The sequence below is a fragment of the Neophocaena asiaeorientalis genome, unplaced genomic scaffold (genome assembly GCF_003031525.2).
Source record: "Neophocaena asiaeorientalis asiaeorientalis breed wild unplaced genomic scaffold, Neophocaena_asiaeorientalis_V1.1 scaffold20, whole genome shotgun sequence".
NCBI classification, from domain to species: Eukaryota; Metazoa; Chordata; class Mammalia; order Artiodactyla; family Phocoenidae; genus Neophocaena; species Neophocaena asiaeorientalis.
The window spans coordinates 206940-226939 of record NW_020173387.1 but is presented as its reverse complement, the minus strand read 5'-3'; the positions used below and the strand labels follow the sequence as shown (position 1 = coordinate 226939).

The 20000-nt window shown below is 40.1% G+C and overlaps 1 protein-coding gene across 3 annotated transcripts in view; it reads left to right on the top strand.

Annotated features, from left to right (window-relative positions):
- The window catches only part of POLA1 (DNA polymerase alpha 1, catalytic subunit), a 295300-nt gene that overhangs the window by 230707 nt on the left and 44593 nt on the right, over nucleotides 1–20000 (top strand). The window lies entirely within an intron of this gene.

The following is a 20000-nucleotide window of genomic DNA, read 5'->3' as shown; positions in this document are numbered from 1 at the left end:
AAAATAGACCTGGAGTGTGTCTCTGCTGTTCACTAAAAGCCTAGGTTCATTTTGAGAGAGAGAGCTGGGGTGGAGTTCTTTTATTGACTCCATCATAAGAGAGCGTGTAGACACCTCAGCCCAAATGATCAGGCGCTGCCTTGTAAGCCTCACACAAGACTTGCAGGCACTGTGGGGCTTAATGGCCGGAGACAAGCTTTGTTACATAACTTAAACTATTTGAAAATGTCATGACAAGTGCATGGGGTTTTTTTCTCCTACATGAAAATCACATTGACAACTTTTCTGTTACCTGTAAAAAATAAAAAAGGTGAGTTTATACGTTTTTCTTATTAGTTACCTAGAGAATGTTTACGTTGTTTGTCATTGCATATCAATTCGACATTTTGTTGGTCGGTGTTAGGGCTGGAGACAACCTCAAGGGCATATAGAAACCTACAAATACTTCTGGATTTCCTCACGTAAGAATCCCCATGCCCTTGATTTGGTCTTAAACTCTTTTCAGTTCTAGTCATAACTGACTCCAGTTCTTCCATTTACAAAGATAGGCTAGAGTTTTTTTTTTTAATGCCTTGACTGACTTGGTTTTTCTGTCCTTGGATATAAAATACTTTACAACTGATGGAGGAGTTGTTTCAAATATTAGTATCTTGTCTTTAGATGTTCAGCAAGAACTTGGGCTATCTCCACAGCATATTTTCAGTGAATTAGTAAAATTCATATAGAGGAAAAATTTCCTTTAGTCCATGAGTAACTAGGTCTTTGAACTTTGATTCATGACTGGTGGCTAGCCCATGTTTATTTGCGGTATCAACAATAACTGTTTCTCTTTTACCCCCAAGGACCTTTCCTTAAAGGCATAAAGCATTTAGAGAATTAAGTAGTGACTGATGAGTACATTGTCTGTTTCTGTCGGGTTTATTACCTCTTTCTGGTTATTGGAACTTGATCCCCCTTCTTTCTGAATCCAGATTGTTCCCTAGATGTTCTTAGATTCCTAGGGGACAGATTCCTCTTCCAGACATTTCCGAAATTCTTATCTGAAGGGCTGAATGATCAGCAGTTTTCAAAAAGTCCAGTGACTCGGAGACGTGTAGAAGTGATCTGGAAAGTCACTGGAGACTTACCCCAGCTTTTTAGAGAATATCGAGGAGTGTGTGCTGTCATCCCGGAAGATAGGAGATAACAGAGTAGTCACTCGGAAGATTCTTGCTTGACAAAAGTGGAGAAGTGTTGATAGAATCTGTACACTCAGGCTGTTTACTCTAGTTCTGTTTCACAAGTTTTAAGAATCATGACACTTTTTTGTCATTTGATTCTAATAAATACACTATCTGGGAGTTCAGGGCCAAAACGGCATGGAGTGAATTACTGGCTCGTTCTTGTACATGTCAGAAGCCCAAAGAAAATAAAGCAAAAGAAGGGTACAAGATGGCTGTCTGACAGAAAGAACTTCATGAAATGTTTCAAGAGCCTTTTGTTTTATTTATTGAGTGTTAATTAGTGAAACTATTCTTCCCTTGACCTTCTGCTTATTTATTATTCCTAAATTGCATTTTTGGAATGAGTGAATTAGCAGAAATTTACATGGTCTGGACGTTCTCACATCATTTGGTAATGCTAAGTGGTGTTAGGGTGTTAGTGGTGGGATATAAACCAAAACACTGGGTCATGCTTACCCGTAGTCCAAGAGCAGACGTTTTCTAACAAGGAATATTTGATACAGTCTTGCCTGCAAGTCACCTGTTGGCATATAATAGTGCAAGTCTATGGATCTTACACCCAGAAATTCTAGTTCGGAAGGTGTGGGGTAGAGTTTGGGAAGTTCAACTTTTTAGAAAGTCCCCACAGACAGTTCTGAACACATGATTTGGATAGTTTCTAAGTACAAGAGAATTGAACACAGGTTGTAATCCATAGGGGACAGTTGGAGAACAAGAATATTCTTACAGTCCATAAGTGAACAGTTACAGGGGAAACTCCCATAAGTGTAAATTAATGTAACATATGTAAAATTCACTTCTCACTTTATAAGTTGGAGTGAAGTGCTCTCTTCTTTCTGATTTGCCATTCAAGGGAGATTTGCTGTTAAAATGAATTGAAAATCTGTGGGATCCAGAGGGCAAATATATTTATTCAATTTGGACCAAGGCCAGAACGCCAATAGTTGTTAACACCAAAAGTCCTGTGAAAAATGACAGTCGTTACACACAGTTATATTATTGAGAATGGAATCTAAGTATCGTCTGCCAACAAGTGCCCTGAAACCGGCGCATAAAGTATTTACCATAGACTCTCCTTTACTGTTGATACCTAGCAACATTTCCTTCGCTAGGATAGTTTTACCATTTCCATTATAAAGCCCGTATTTTGGAGGTTGTAACTGGATTGTGGTTTTAATCTGTGTTTGAAATTTGGCAATTTGACTTGGAAAAAACCCACAAATTATTGGAAAGAGGTTTATTTTTATGGTGAAAAGTAGCTCTTGTCAAAGCTTTTTCCCGTGCTTTGCTTTTCAAACGAAGGTTTACAGGCCATTGGTCCATGATGTGAATTAACCCCATTTGATAGTTTTCCCTTTCCTTTAAGATGGTAAGGGGCTCACTTTGGTGAAGTATCCACTTCATATTCACCATAAGTACATAACATTTTAAAAATCTTATTTCTGTGGGACTTTGGCAGAAAGTCCAAAGACTTCTGTGGGATTGTAACTGCTCCAGAATGTACATAGATGGCCTAATAGATCCAAAAGAAGTTTTAGAGGAACGTAGTGGCAATATATGAAGTAAAAATCCATTTCCATGCTGGCAGCACGTAAGGGTCCCATTTGGCTGCCTCATCCCGGGGGGGCTTGGCCTGAGTAGTGATAAGTGAACTGTTTGGGGGAGACATGAATCAATTCAAATCTTTGCCCAATTGTCTAAATTAAGTCTGCTTAAAAAAAGAGGAGGAAGAAGAGTCTCCGACTTTTCTCAACTGAGCCTTTTTTTATTTATTTGGCAACGATAAAAGCAGTGTGCATATATTTTCTATTATTTCTTGAGTGCCATCCCAGATGTCAGAAAAACAAAGATGGCCAATGCTCCCTGCCCTGGAGGAGCTTAGAGTCCTTTGCAGACCGAAAGATTCAGATACAGTTAAGTGTGATAAACCACTGATCTGGTCAAATTGTTTTGGAAACAAAGGAAGGGATCCACTAACTGCCTTTCTTAATAGACTTTATTTTTTAGAGCAGCTGTAGGTTCACAGCAAAGTTGAACAGAAGGTACAGAGATTTCCCATGTACCCCCTGCCCCCACACATGCACAGCCTCCCTCATTATCAGCATCCCCCACCAGAGTGGGGCATTTGATGAACCTACACTGACACATCGTTATCACCCACAGTCCATGGTTTGCCATAGGGTTCACTATGAGACACTGTGTGAGTTTGGACAAATGTATGATGACATGTAAACACCATTACAGTATCATACACAGTAGTTTCACTGCCCTAAAAATCCTCTGTGCTACTCCTAATGACCCCTCCCTCCCCATAACTCCTGGCAACAGCTGAATTTGTTTGTTTGTTTGTTTGTTTGTTTGTTTGTTGCGGTACATGGGCCTCTCACTGTTGTGGCCTCTCCCGTTGCGGAGCACAGGCTCCGGATGCACAGGCTCAGTGGCCATGGCTCACGGGCCCAGCCGCTCTGCGGCATGTGCGATCTTCCCGGACCGGAGCACGAACCCGTGTCCCCCGCATCGGCAGGCGGACTCTCAACCACTGCGCCACCAGGGAAGCCCTGTTTGTCTGTTTTTTTACTGTCTCCATAGTTTTGCCTTTTCCAGAATGTCATGTGATTGGAATCACATAGTATGTAGCTTTTTCAGATTGGCTTCTTTCACTTAGTAAGATGCACTTTAAGTTTCCCCTGTCTTTTCCTGACTTGGTAGCTCATTTCTTTTTAGTGCTAAATAATATTCCATTGTCTGGATGTACCACAGTTTATTTATCAGTTCACCTACTGAGGGACGTCTTAGTAGCTTCTAGATTTCAGCAGTTATGAATAAGCTGCTATAAACATCCATGAACAGGTTTTTGTGCAGACATGTTTTCAACTCCTTTGGGTAAACACCAAGGAACGCAGTTGCTAGATCATTTGATGTTTATTTTTGTGAAAAACTGAAAAACTGACTTCCAAAGTGGCTGTGCCACGTTATTTTCCAGCCAGCAGTGAATGGCTGTTCCTGTAGCTCCACATCCTCCCCAGCGCTTGGTGGTGTTCGTGTCAGTGTTCCAGATTTTAGCCATTCTGATAGTTGTGTAGTGGCATCTCAATGTTGTTTTAACTGGCATTTCCCTGATGGCATACGATGTGGAGCATCTTTTCATATGCTTATTTGCCATTTGTATATCTTCTTCGGTGAAGTGTCTTTGGCCCATTTTTTTAGTCGGGTTGTTTTCTTATTTAAGAGTTCTTTGTATATTTTGGATAACGGTCTTTTATCAGATGTGTCTTTGGCAGCTATTTTACCCCAGTCTGTGGCTTGTCTTTTTATTCTTTTGAACACTAATTGCCTTTTCACTTTAGTGTTTGATCTTCCCGTATTCCTAAAAACAAAAGCAGAAAAACCACTTTTTTTCTGTTCCTGTTCTCTTTTACCAGATGCTTAGCTCCCCTTATTCTGCGTCAGCTATTTGTAGTAGGATGATGTATTAGTCTGCTACGCCTGCCATAGCACATTACCACAGACTGGGTCGCTTCAACAACAGAATGTATTTCCTGATTGTTCTGGAGGCTAGAAGTCTGAGATCAAGGTGTCAGAAGGGTTTCTTCTTCTGAGGCCTCTTTGGCTTGTAGATGGCCGTTTTCTCCCTGTCTTCACATGGTCCTCCCTCTGTACCTTTCTGTGTCCCATTTCAACTTAATTACCCCTTTAAAGGCTCTATCTCCAAATATAGTCACAGTCTGAGGTACTGGGGGTTAGGACTTCAACCCCTCTTTGATATGACTTTGGGGGTGGGGGGTATACAGTTCAGCCCATAACACATGGTCGTCTTGGTGAATGTTCTATTAGTCCTGCCAGAATAGGAACACCAGGATTGAGGACTCTGTGTTGAAGAAAGGAATTGGAGCTATGGTATAAATGTTTGCAAAAGGATGGTGCTTTAACTGTGGACTTTTGAAAAGCATCTGTTAGGAAGCCCAGTTTCTCAGTGGAGTCCCTTTAGGCCCAGAAGGACTATACTTCAGGTCACTCCTACTTCTTTCAAAGGCCCATGGGCGGCCTGAGGGCCACAGCCTACTGGGCAGCCCCTGTCAGGGGCCGAGCTGCTCGCTCCTCTCAGCATGGTGAGATCTCCCAGCCACTTCCCCTCTCAAGCTTTGTTCTCACTGGCTTGTTTTACCAGTCTTTTCTTAAACTTTTCTTGTTACCATCGCTCTTCTTTTGTCTTTTCTTTATACCTGATGGTTAACGTCTGTGGGTATTTGTTGTTTCCGTTAGTGTCACCAAAACTAGGCTGACCCTACGTAAGGTACTTTGTAGTTTCCTGTCATCCTTTCAGATGTCTCACACAGGTCCTCACAACAGTCCCATGAGGTAGCAGTGGATTGTGCCCCATTATATTGGTGAAGAAATTTAATGTAGTATAAGCTTCCTTCCTTTGCATTCCCATAGCACCCTGTGGAATGCCCTTCTTGTAGGACTGGTCCTGAATTGTTTTTTTGGGTTTTTTTTAAGATTTTACGAAATGTTCTTAATTTATTTATTTTTGCTGTGTTGGGTCTTCGTTTCTGTGCGAGGGCTTTCTCTAGTTGTGGCAACCGGGGGCCACTCTTCATCGCGGTGCGCAGGCCTCTCAGTGTCACGGCCTCTCTTGTTGAGGAGCACAAGCTCCAGGCGCGCAGGCTCAGTAGTTGTGGCTCACGGGCCTAGTTGCTCCGTGGCATGTGGGATCCTCCCAGGCCAGGGCTTGAACCCGTGTCCCCTGCATTAGCAGGCAGATTCTCAACCACTGCGCCACCAGGGAAGCCCCTGAATTGTTTTCACTTTCTCTTCCACTGAGTTCATGGAGGCAAAGGGTTGTACCTTGTTGATCTGTGCTTTGCCTGTGGGAGCCAGCTCAGTAAATATTTGTTGAATGAATTCTTGGTGCAAAATAAGGTCACACGAGCACTTTGAAAAACTGTGGAGGAGTGAGTCCTAGGAATTACTTCTGTCCATGAATGGCAGTGTGCTGGAAAGTTCTCCAATCTCCTGTATTGCTCGCATGACTCAGGTGTGCCATAAATTAATGTCAGGAAATTTCCTTGACATTTTCAGATTTAATATCTGTCATTTCAACTCTTTGCAAGTGATAACTGAAGATGAGTGACGTCGTAGCTCTCATTTTGCTGATGCCAAATTTGAATTGAATCAAAAGGATGTCAAGTCACTTAACTACTAGTGAGTGAGCCTGGGTGCCTGCCCCTCACCCACACTGCCAGAGTCCTGTTCTCTGCTTGCTATCAGCCAAATAGTTACACTCATGAAGTGGTAATGATTGTATTACCTTGTGGAAAATAGGGACCCCAAAGAGGGACACAGCTAGTACTGAAAAGCTAAGGAATCTAAAAAACTCTTTTGGTGGTTTAGTGTTTTGTTTCTTGGGTTTTTGTTGTTGTTTGGTTTGGGGGTTTTTCTTTTTGTTTTTTGGGGGGTTGCCAGAAAATAAGAGTTGTATGGGAAAAAATTATATGCTTTAGTGCCTATGGGAATTTGGAGATTTCTGAGGGTTTAAGGCAGCTCCCTTTTCAATGTTAAGGATTTCTACTATTCCTAAACTGCTAAAGCGAAAGCGAAAGAGTTATATCATTGCTAGAAGTACTGAAATATAAGTAGCAAAGAGCCGCTGGAGTCCTCTCTAAGCCAGTTGACATTCTTAGAATTTACTTTGTTAAAGCTTCAGGAGGCATTAAGAAGAAGGCTGTGTCAGACACCCTGTCTGATCCAATTCTTCTTCTGGGTTATTCCACTGAATTTTAGAAATGAACCTTTTCTCTGTTTTTAATAAATAATAACAGAGCATACACAAAACAATTCATACCTACCAAATACATATAAAAGTAAAGGTAGAATTTCACTTAAGTACCAATTTGGTCTTCTTAAAGTTATATCTTTTATAACTGTGAAAAACATTTTCGTTAAAGAAACTGATTTTGAAATGGGCAGTCCATTTTCCTTTTGTTTCATTTTCTTACGAATAAAAAATGATCTGAGGTTTTGGGTTTTTCTTTTTAACTTTCTTTAGTTTAAGTGAATTTTTATCGTGGGAGACTCTAACGTGGCAGTTCAGAACAATTCATGATTAGGAAGTGATTGTAGAAACACATAAAGAATTCTGATGATAGAAAAAGTGGTTCCTATAATCCTGAGCTTTGGGGGAGTGTTATTGTTAGACATTGTGTAGTTTCAATCTTTAATGACTTAGAGAAATACTAACAATATAAGGTCAAAGTCCAAAACTAAGTAACCATTATGATTCTAATTTGTAGTTTATATGCAAGGTGGAAAAATTAGTAAGAAACACTAGAACTGTTTACAGCTGTTATCTGTGGGTGGATTATAGATAATTTTTATTTTCTTCTTTATATAATCTGGGCATGTACTGCTTTTATAACAAGAAACAAATTATAAGAACTGAAATTTTACAAAGAAATGTTTTGTTCAACTTGAAATAATGATTCCAGTAGTTTAGCAGTTGAGGAAAAAAATAACATGCAGATGAACCCAGGTCAGCTTTTTTCTCCCTGCATTTTTTTTCCAAATCAAACATAATGTCTTATTACTCAGAGAGTGATCAGTATACCAGCAGTGTAGGCATCACCTGGGAACTTGTTAGGAACGCAAAATATCAGGTCCTCCCCAGACCTACCGCATCAGTATCTGCATTTTAACAAGATTCCCAGGTGATTCCTGGGCTTGAGAAGCACTGTTTCAAGACACTGTCCTTAGTAACTAAAGCCTACTTCCATTCTACTCATCCACTGATTGGGGCCATCCTTTTGGCAAAACTTTAAAATGACAAATGAGCAGAACACAGAAGGCCTAGCCAGGTTTCAGGTGGAATTGGCATGACAGCCTAGTCTTCTGAAATATATTCTGTAATTATGCTTAAAAATGTAGTAGCCTGAGAAGAGCTAGGAGAGGGGGGAAAAGCAAGAAAGCATGAGTTCCTCCACATTGTTTCTTCGTAACTAGAAGGAACAACGGAGAAGTAAATTAAGATTTTCAGAATGGCTTTCAGCTTCTCAAGATGAGTGGCTTACAAAAGAGAAAACTGGAATGTAGCTCTATAGCCACTTCATACAAGGGTTACTCTGTATGTGCCCACCAGTCACCACATTCTGGGTCTCATTACAACATTGATTTAGTATGCTTGTAAAGATTTCAAGGCACCGAACTAGAATTTTTTTGAAATGAAAACAAGATTCTATTTCTTAATTTTGGAACTACAGAATTTACTTTGGCATTTACTTTTCCTACTGTTGCTGACTTTTCTGTTGTATTTTTATGCTCAGTACAAGAATGACAAAGTTGGTATTTTCCTATGGCAGCCTGGAGCCCCTTCATACTGCTTTGCTTTTCTGTCTGATTACTGCTGATTTTGTTTCTGTTTTGTTGTTTAACTAAAGACAACTTTACAGTGTGACAGAAGAGAAACTACATTTTCCAGGGAATTGTCATCATAGTCGCTTTGCCCGTAGTGGAGGTGTCTTGTCTCTGTATATTTTCTGTTATCCTCTTTAGGATAGCGAAAGTTGTATATGACAAAGCTGCCATGTGTTTGGGCAACAAACTTCCAGATTCTAATAACGTGCCTTTTCTTTAAGCCCATTTCTGTAAATATGCACTCAAGTTTTGCACTTTTATGTAGAAATGGACTCACAAGCATGCTGTGATAACAGATGTGTTACAAGTTTTGTAAAATCCTTTCCTAGTATGTCTTTTCAATGAGCAGGTTCCTTGTCCCTTTTATAGTGACAAGTACAGCAGCACAAACAAGGGCATTATCTAGGTGATAATGCTGTGGTTGATGGTCTTCATTTGCAAAACATATTGTCATTTTTTGAGTGTTTGAGAGCCGGGAAAACCTGATAAGATTGTTTTCATGTACTTTAAAAGATACATACTTCTATCACCAACGAGGGAAAAAATATTAAATAATTTTCAAGCAGTTACACCATAATGTGAGCTAATCACTTTATTTTGAAGAAAAGTATTTTTGAACAGTTGAGCTAGTGAATTTACTTTTAAAATGTATTGTGCTTACACAGTACATGGTTTTATTTCCATGATGTTTTTTACTACATAATTATACATCTTAATTACGTAATTACTATCATAATTATTATGTAATTGCATGTACTTCCACTAATTACAAAATCAGGAAGTGTAATTATCTAGTAAAAACTTTATGAAATTTCATGCACTAAAAATTACTTAAAAGGCTATCTATTCCAGTGGTCTACTGGAAGGCTTTCCGTGGTTAGTCTTAGCCCTGACTTTAGTTTAGAACTTGAACCCAAAGGCCAGGAGAAGAAGGACAGTCACAGACTGACACTAAACTGCGTATTGCAATAGAGGTAAGATGGCCTCTGTTCCTTACGAGTTAAAGCCAGGGTGCGTTTGAATTTCTTTGTGTTTATGGAATTGTGGTAAGAGTAATACCTTATGTTTGAGGTAGCATCACAAAAACTGTCAATGAAAAGGACAGTTCTTGGGAAAGAATGTTAATAGAATTGACAATCAAGCCATTAAGGTTACAAAACAGCCAGGCCCTCTATACTTCTGTAATGTGAATGGCTTATTTAGCTATCTCTGTCTTTAAAATAATAATAATAGTAGGAGGAGGAGGAGTAATATTATTATTATTATTATTTAAAATTCTGTTTCTTTAGTTTGAAGAGGGCTTTTCCCCACCAGTTTGTGTTTATATTTACCAAGATGGGAACAAACATATCAAAAGAGCATAATCCTTTTCTACTATTACTTGATATCAAAAGGAGCTTTTGAGACATAAACATACACACACAAACATGTAACATCAGGCCCTAAAGACAGAAGGCTTAATTCAATAAAGCTATGATGTCTACCATTCAAAACGACATACAAATTGCACAGTGAAACAATAGTCATGACAGCAAATTAGATATGACATCTAAATTACACTACAAAGAGAAATCCCAGAACCATTTTTGGTCTGTAGGAGTCTATTTTAGCCCAGGTTTAAAACCCAGTCTAGAGACTGCTTTGTTGCCTAAGTAGGGTAAAGTTGTAGAAAACTAATTAGAGGTTGGTTGAATTAATTGCAGATTAATTAGGAGGGAAAGGCTTATAATACTCATGGCCGAGAAGAGAGTAGATCCTGTAACTATCAAGATAGAATGTACTCTAAGTTTCAGGAATATTAAATTATCGATATTTGTTATAACATCTATAATAATCTGTTATAACATGACCTAAATAAAGCACTTGGGTTAGATATGGTTACACTAAAATTTCTTCCCCTCAAAATTAGTGCTTTTCGCTAGAAGTGTATTGAATCAGCCACGTAAAATATAAGTTACTTCTTTAAAACGTGCAGCCGTAAACATTAAAAGGTCTGTAGCCTTAAAAGCATGTGACATTCCCTTTTTTTGTTGTTGTTGTTCTTAAATCTTTCTAAAGAAGCACGCTTTGTGGTTTTATCAGTTATTGACTTTGTGACTTCTTAATACCAGCTAAAATTTGTAGTAAATGTGACCTTAAACAAAAAAGTCAGTGAAAGAAATGAAAACACCAGCCCCGTTTGCTTCAAGCAAATTAGAGGGTTTATAGTCGTCCAGAATTATTTCCTGCTCTCAGAGATATTTGGGATTTAAACAGGGTCGGTCTGACTCTGGTTTTTTTCCTCTAGTAGTTTGGGATTATTTTTAAATTGCATATTCTTTTCCTCTTGGGAATCTTTGCTCATTTACTTAGAGGCCAGAATTTAATGTCTCCATCATTTCTTATTTGCCTTAACTTTGTCGTGATAATGTTTCTTTTCCGAAATGTTTATGCTCCTTTTATGTTTATAAGAGACAGCACTTGCTTCTCATGCATCTTTTTCATCTTGTTTTTGTTTGTTGTTTTTACCAATTGCATGTGCCACATCTGAATAGCCTCTAATGGTTAAAAGTGAAGTGTTTTTGCATAGTCCTCACCCTTCCGACTACAGTGCAGATTTAATTTTTAACCTGACTGGGTTTTTTTGTTTGGGTTTAATTTGCTTTGCTTTCTTGCTTTTCATAGAAATTGGCATATGTTTTCATTATCCTCTGTAATTCTTTAAATTTTTCATAATTCTCTCAGGGCTTCAGCCGTAACTTTTGAAGTTTGTGCCCCTGTGATATCTCCAGTTACTCAGTAGCCCCGGGCCCAGATGTGGTGTTGATTTGCACGTGATTAGTCAGTGTCCGTTTATTATTTTATGCTGCTGCACTGTCATGTCCGTATAATAAATACTACCTCTCATGCTTAGAGTAGTTCTTTTTATAGTTGTCATGAATTTATCCAGACCCATCAGTATTCTCTTACTTTGTGGCCAACGGGACAGTAACTAGACGGAATTAGTCGTCTGTCATGGAGTTCAGTTGAATTAACATTGATTGCATTCTCCCCGTGTAAAGGCCCTGGGAAACCTGTTAGCCTTAGCACTGTCCCTTAGAGCTTAAGGCTTAAATCAGCTGTGCTCACAAAAAGATAGGTTTGCAGAATAATTTTAGACGCGGATCCACTTTTCTTGTTTTAAGAAATTATTATAAAACCCGACTCACAAATAAGATCACCAAACCAGGTCTGTGTGTAAGTCTGGTTTTATCTGTTTCTCCTTGTTTCACACCCCGCCCCCCCCCAAAATTCATTCAATGAGTGTTTGCTGCGTCTCTGCCTTGTGTGATATGTAAAGGGCCCAAGTATAACCAAGACCTGGGTCCTGTTTTAGAGGTGATAATATTTCTGATCATTTTCTTATTCACGAATTCACCCTATAAGCACCTACTTTTTTTCTTTTTTTTTCTTCTTTTTTTTTTGCGGTACGCGGGCCTCTCACTGTTGTGGCCTCTCCCGCTGCGGAGCACAGGCTCCGGACGCGCAGGCTCAGCGGCCATGGCTCACGGGCCCAGCCGCTCCGCGGCATGTGGACCCTCCTGGACCGGGGCACGAACCCGCGTCCCCTGCATCGGCAGGCAGACTCCCAACCACTGCGCCACCAGGGAAGCCCCAGCACCTACTTTTTATAGGACTTTATATTTTATGGAGAACAGTCACATCTATTATCTTTTACATTTCCCATTAGATAAAATAGTTGACATTTTTTCAGATGAAAAAACAACCTGAAAGAGACGAAACGACCCTCCTGAGGTAGCAGAGCTGTGTGGTGTGAGAGCCCAGCCTTGTTTCCACTGTGTCACAGCTGCCCTGCTCTTAATCTAGTAGGGAGACTTCGACCTGAAGGCAAATAACTCTAACACAAGGGGATGGCATGAAGTGCTGTGGGATCTCTGCATTTTAGCTCCGGAAAGGATTCCCAGTGGAGATGGAACCTGAATTGGGCCTTGAAGAAAAGATGAGATTTTAATCGGCACAGATGCTGGCGTGAAGTTTGAGACTAAGTTTTGTCTTTCCCACTATTCTTTAAATGCTCTATTGCTGATCTAGCTTTTATAAATCAAAGAACCTCATTTGACAAATGCATGGTGATTTTTAAAACACGTTTGAATTGGAGGTTTAGTAAAAAGCACTTATTAAGAGGGTAGTCTATGCGAAGCTTTAAACCCAAGACTGGAAGCTGGAAAGCTGTTCGCTCTTCACTCCACACTGTAACCAGTGGTGCTGCTTTGAAAGAAGTTGATTCCATCCTGCAAGATACATCTGTCAGAAGTGTATCAAAGTGTTTTCCTATCTTAAATAATTTAACTCAGATATAATAATGTAAGTATTTTGACATGAAAACGTTACATACTGTGATATATCCACTTATCTTAAAACAGACATCTTTAACTTTAAAAGAAAGAAGTATGGTAAGACAAAACAAAACAGAAATTAAAAGAGATGAATGACAGATGGAATTAGTTTTATTTAGAAGATAAAAATAAAGTCCTATTAGCATTATGACCAGAGAATGTAAAAAGGTTTTACTTGAAGCATGATTAATTTTTTAAACTATCGTCATGATGGACGTTTAGACATACGTAGGACCTGTTTATGGAGTAAACGTTTACTGCTAAAATTATCCCTATGTTTTATTGGTATATTATGTATTGTCTTGCCCCCAAAAAAGTAGATGCTAAAAGTCAGTGAAAGTCAAGATAAAAGGGAGGGTCTAAATCGAGCCTGTCTTGAGGAAATTATCCAGCAGAGCACACATTGGTCTCTCTTAGTAAAGGCTTTATCACTTTTAACAAATGTGCCACGGGAAATTTATTAGTATGCTACAAAGAAATGTTCAAAATAATTAAGGCTAAACTACACTTGTCAAAATAAATGAATGAAATACAATTTTGAATCATCTTTCTTCACTTATTGCTCATTTGCATAATTCAGTAACTTACACAGGAGTCTTTCAGTTATTGGTGTGAATTAGCAAGGTTCTGCTATTCCTTGTTGTACGAGCGGGAATTATGCTACCGTGTAATTAGCTATTCCAGACATGGACTAACGGGAAATACCAAAGGGCACAGCAAAATCTAAAGAGACAAGGCAGGGAATCTGAAGACAAGAGACAATCAAAGACACCCAACAAACTCAAGCTGGTAGACCACAGGGAATTTTGAATGAAGCCTCTTAATTTATTTTGAGAATAAGGAATCAGTAGTATGAGAGAAATCTCAACAAGATTAGCTGACTAAGCCTACTTAAAAAAAAATCTCTATAGTGCATGGTGTGCCAGGTTAACCACTCCTGTTTGTTAGTCTGTATACAGCTCAACAAATAGCCGGCAAAGCCTTTCATGGGTATATAGTGGCTTTCCATTGAGGTTTTCACTCTTTGAAGGAGGTCGTTTATACCAATGAGATCTGTAGATGCAAATTGCTTTCGCTATATGTGAGGGGTCATTCCTTTCACAGCAGACGTGCTCATCTCTTTTATAGAGGTTTTGTTATTTTTCTACTGCTCCCAAAGGAATGATGGGAATCATGCCCCCCCCCAACCCCCCATCTAACTTAGCATCCAAATCTTTTCCTTCCAGCTCTGTGAAACTTTTGTGTGCTGATCTTTGGGAACAAAACAAGCTGTTGGCAGCAGCCCTTAGCGCTGAATCAGGAAACTTTTTTCCTTCTTTCAACCTGAAATATCATTTTTAGATTTGCCTCTCTTCTTCACCTAATTCTTTTTTTTTTAATAAATTTATTTATTTTATTTATTTATTTTTGGCTGCATTGGGTCTTCGTTGCTGTGCGCGGGCTTTCTCTAGTTGCGGCGAGCGGGGGCTACTCTTCGTTGCGGTGTGTGAGCTTCTCACTGCGGTGGCTTCTCTTGTTGCGGAGCACGGGCTCTAGGCACGCGGGCTTCAGTAGTTGTGGCTCACGGGCTTTAGAGCACAGGCTCAGTAGATGTGGTGCACAGGCTTAGTTGCTCCGTGGCATGTGGGATCTTCCCTGACCAGGGCTCAAACCCGTGTCCACTGCATTGGCAGGTGTATTCCTAACCACTGTGCCACCAGGGAAGCCCTCGCCTAATTCTAAGAGAATTTCTTGCTCATTGCAGCAGTGTGTCACTGTAACATGCTAGGGCATGTGGGAAATTCTTGGAAGCAATGTCCTGAAAATGTCATTTTTAGTTTGGCTCCCAGATGATGTAAGCTCATTGGAACTAGAGGAGCAGAGAAGTGAAGGGATCTGTTTTAAGGGTTAGCTATGGAAACCTAACTTCTGATCCCGTTACTGAAGTGGAGGGAAAGATAACATTTTTTTTTCCTAAGCTTTTAAGAATCATACAAACAATCATAGGTTTTAGTCTATAATGTTCAGGAGTCTTAGGGAGAAGGGTTTCAGGCATACTGTGGGAGCACTCTGTAAATATTTGTTGTTTCTTCCTCCCTCCCTCCCTCCCTCCCTTCCTTCCTTCTTTCCTTCCTTCCTTCCACTAGCATTTTTTGAGCACCAAGGGCGCTGACCTAGGCTCCTGAAAGGCAGTGTAAGGTAATGATTAAAAGCCTGCTCTCTCGAGCCGGAATGGCCAGTTCAAGTTTTGGCTTTCCACCTCTTGCTAGATAAGTAACTTTGGGGCATGTGACTTACCCCGTGCACCTTCCCTGTACAGCTGGGAGGAATATAGGGCCTGCCTCGTAGGGTTCAAATTAAATGGGATAATATGGAAGCAGGGCGATATGTAAAATGCCTAGAATGGTGCCAGGCACGTAGTAAACATGCAGTAAATGTCAGTTGGTTTTATTATTTCGGAGAATAACACTTTATCCACACCACTGTGATAGTCCTTAGTATTACTGTTACTCTATCTGAATTGGTTTCTGTAGCCTCTCATTGACCATGTTTTCTGTTTATATTTGTATTCCCAGCATCTGGTACAACACTGCAACTGGATGGTTGCAGTATGAAAAAGCATGGTTCCTACTCTCAAGGAGCTTAAAATCAATCGTGATGACTGTCATTTAATTCTGTCAGTACTAATAGGAGAGGTTGAAACAAATAATCCACAAATCATTTTCATGTTGTTTACAGATGTCCCTTATCGGTAATAAGTGTTGCCTGTTTCCTAGGGAGGGTAAAAAATAGTTGTACTTGTGTGCAGAAATTTGGCCAAACCCAAGTTCCCTAATCACATACTTTAGCACATTACTTCTTAACAACCGGGGTGTATCTTTTACACTTTTTAAGATGACAGGTGCCCAGATGCCACCGCCAGGTATCTGGTTCAGTAGGTCTGGGGTGGGGTCCCAGTGACTGTGTATTTTAAAAAGCTCCCCAGTGACTCTGATGCACATAGTATTGAGAATCTCAGAGTTAGTAAAACTCTTCAAACTTTAATATTGCTTCATGTCAAATATGTATTAAGTATGACTTTGATATAGAAAGGGAGATTGGTTGGTATCTAGATAACAATTTAAGTAGGCAGTAGAACGGAAAATGAAGTCAAACACATGAATTATTTCTTCGATAAGGGAATCATTTATGGTGCTGTATGAGCTAATACAGCATTCAAGGATAAAGCGAAAGAGAAGAAATGGGCTAGGGAAAAGTAAGCTGGAAGAAACTGGGTTTTGGTAACGAGAGAAGATGAAATAAATGCATTTCAGCAAGATTGGCAATAAGAACACTTGTTATTTTCAACATTAACATCATGAAAGTAGGGAAGGGCCACCGTGGAGGGTGGGGAATCCCCAAAGAGACTAGCTGGGTGACTGGGAGGTGTCGAGGTAGCAGCTATCCCAACCCTGGCATTTAAGCGTCTACATAGTTGGGATTTCTGGGACCTTTCCCACCTCCTGTGGTCTTCTCCTTACCTCTGGGCCCAGCTGGCAGGGTCTGGGGTGGGGCCCCAGTGGCTGTGTATTTTAAAAAGCTCCTCTGTCCTAGGAGATCAGCCCTTTGCAGTTTCACATTGCTGCCTGTCACCCAAAGGAGGTGGGACCAGGTGGTAGTCCTGGAGGCATTGGAAGGACATGTCTGGGCACCACAGTCATAGTTGGGCTTACCTTGGGTCTCCAGGCAGGACAAATAGCTTGGTTAGCCCCATTTCCCAGCATTGGGGTCTTGGAGCTAGAAAAGAGTCTCGGATCAACCTTATCTCAGGCTGTTGGTTTCAGATTACCCCCCTTTTGCCTAAAAGGATTGAGACAGCACTTCCGGGGCACCTGCAGTTTAGACCCCTCCCTGGGCGGGCCTTGACTCCACCATGGCTACCTCCCCCTGCTCATGAGTTTCCCCTGCCTGCCTCGCCCATCCCAATCCCGTCTCTCCCTTGTGGTATTCTGTTTATCCTTTAAGGCCTCCCAGCTAAAAATGATCTCTTTGTCCTCCAAACTCTGTGCAGCTCTTAAGCACTGCCCCTCATGCATTATAACTTTGTGAGGATGGGGACCATTCTTGAGATGTTATTGTGTGTCTGGTGGCAACTTACACCTGATAGGCACCTAAGAAATAGTATGTGAAATTGTTTTCTACAATACTTTAGCGTGGAAGCATAATACTTTGTTTCTTATAGAATACATTAATGTTTATAGCATACTCTTCTGACTCCCTCCTCTCTTCTCTCTTTGCCATCGTACCCTCCAACTGTATGATAAAACTTTTTCCGTCCGTGTATATCTATATATTCATCAGACATTTAGCCCATGCCCTCTCCTCACTCCACATGAACTTGATTTCCCACCCAGATCTACCTACTTTCTGATAATTCCTAATAGAGTTGGGCTGTGATTCCATGCACCTCAGGAGATGGCATAAATTCCAGGCTAGAAATTTCTTGTTCGAACCTTTAGGTTATATAAATCAAGTGGACGCCCTACTCTATTAGTAGAATGAATCAAAAAGTCCACAGATGGACTTCACATGAGGACCATCTCTGCCCGGACCCACTCCTTGCCCTCCAGAACCTGTATACAGATCATAGCAGCTGGCCATTTTGCATGTGGGTTTTTCTAGTGGTTCACAGCTCTAACTCTTTAATGACCTTGCCATCTTTGAATTTCTCTGAGCACTCAAAATCTGTTATTTGGTTTTACCAGTTTTTATGATATCTCGGTATGCCTGGAGGCCATCTCTGGACAGCTGCCTGAAGGTGGGGAGATGGGGGTGGCTGAGAGGCTTGTAGTCTGCTCTGTTCTTGTCTCCCTGCGGGACCCTCGCTGGAGCGGCAGGCAGGCACACATCTTAATGGCACTGTTGGTCTGTAAACACTACTGTTATTAATAGGCTGGGGCAGGAAGGGGGGGGTGTAGTAAGCCCACATGAAATGTGGAGATAACCTATGTCTTGGGTGTAACCTGCAGGACACACTACAACAGAGTAATCTTTGCACAGTATAATTATAAGAGAATGAACAAGTTAGAAAATCTGTTCCTGGTTTGTAACTGACTCACTTTGTGGCATGGGCAGACCATTATTACTCTTTGATTTAGTTGTCTTATTTGTTCAAAGAGGGAAAAATAAGGTGTGTTTAAGAAGAGTAATTCCCCTGGAAGGAGGTCTGTAAGTGCAAAGTACTTGTTTTTTTTATTATTATTATTAGTGTTCTGGTATGATTTAGTTTTATGCCGTGTAGTCCACAGATGTTTCAGTGGTTCTCAGTGATGAGTTACAAAATACCTCTATATCATTCTTTTGCATCACACTGGTAACAGTTTAGCACATCTTTGTTTTAACCCCAAAGTATATATCCAAAATAGATCTCATTAATAAAATACAATTACCAAATTAAATATATCTATACTGCTTTCTATTGTTTTTTTAACCTCCTTAAAAACATGGTTACTGGGGCTTCCCTGGTGGCACAGTGGTTGAGAGTCCACCTGCCGATGCAGGGGACACGGGTTCGTGCCCCGGTCCGGGAAGGTCCCACGTGCCGCGGAGCGGCTGGGCCCGTGAGCCATGACCGCTGAGCCTGCGCATCCGGAGCCTGTGCTCCGCAACGGGAGAGGCCACAACAGTGAGAGGCCCGCATACCGCAAAAAAAAAAAAAAAAAAAACACGGTTACCAACAACTACTAAGTAAGACCTTTAATTACTGCCAATCTTCTCTTGAAAGTAACGATGCTTATCTTGAGTACTTCGAACTGTAAGTGGTATTCAGTACACAGTGGGGTTGTAATGCGATTATGAAGTGTACCAAGTTAGTGATAAATAAGCATGATAAACCATATATTTGTATTAGAAACAATATTTGGATTATCAACTGAATAAAAAGGCTGCAACTGCTGGTTCCTTGGGGTGGGTATATGATAACAATAAAATACAGTTGAGTACACTTAGAATAAAAAATTGTGTATGCTTCCATATACAGTACAGAAAGAAACCTTTTTCAATTTAATGGGCTTTTGAGTGTGCAGTATTTAAATTACTGGGAGAATTAAAAGATTTGCTTTTCTTTCTGGCAGTAAGCTTTCCAAATTAGGAATTTTTTTTAATATCTCGACTCATTCATCAGTAGAGACCTATGGCTTTTATATAAAGCATTATAGTTCTTTCCCAGATTTCCAGTAATTTTCCAGTGGAGTAGCAGTATAAAAAGTAAAATATTTTCTTTAATTACAGTAAAATGTGTAATTTTCTGTATCAGTTTCTTTTTTTCTTCTTTTTTGGGAATTTGGTTCAAGAGGACATAAATTCTTTATTTTCTAAATTTGGGTCACTTATTATCTTAAAGCATTTAAAGCCCATGTGTGTTTTTTAAGTGTTATATTTTAGTAACCTAGAAATAACTTTAATACTGGGGAGTGGTAATCTGTGTAAAATAACACTGTGAATTTCATTTCTGTTTCACCATGAGGTACAGTGAGGAATAAATTGTGTGCATTTGTTTGTAAGAGTGTCCTGAGGCATGGCACCATGAATGGAGAAGGAAGTGTAGCTGCCATGTGAAACCAGAGGTCACAGAGTAGCAGCTGTGGGCTGCATATGACCTCTAAGTATGTTTAAATTTGCCTGAAGAATATTCACCATTTTTAATTAGTCGCTAATATTTTTTTTAAACTGGAGATTTAATATAAAAAGCCAAATTTCTGGGTTTCTTTCAAAAATCAGTGTCTGGCTACACTAGGGCAGCTTTCCTGAATGGCAACAATTGGCTGGAGCCACGTAGCAGCTAAAGCAGTTGACGCAGAACTTGAGTTCTCCAGTTTGCCAGCCACTGCCCTACTTCAGCCCCCTTCGTTCGTTTCTCTTACTCATGTGGCACTTTAGGCATTTGTTTGCTAAAAATATCTGGAAGTGTGCTTTCTTCTATTTTTTTTTTAAGCAAAAAAAAAAAAAAAAAGGGGGGGGGGGGGGGGAGGGG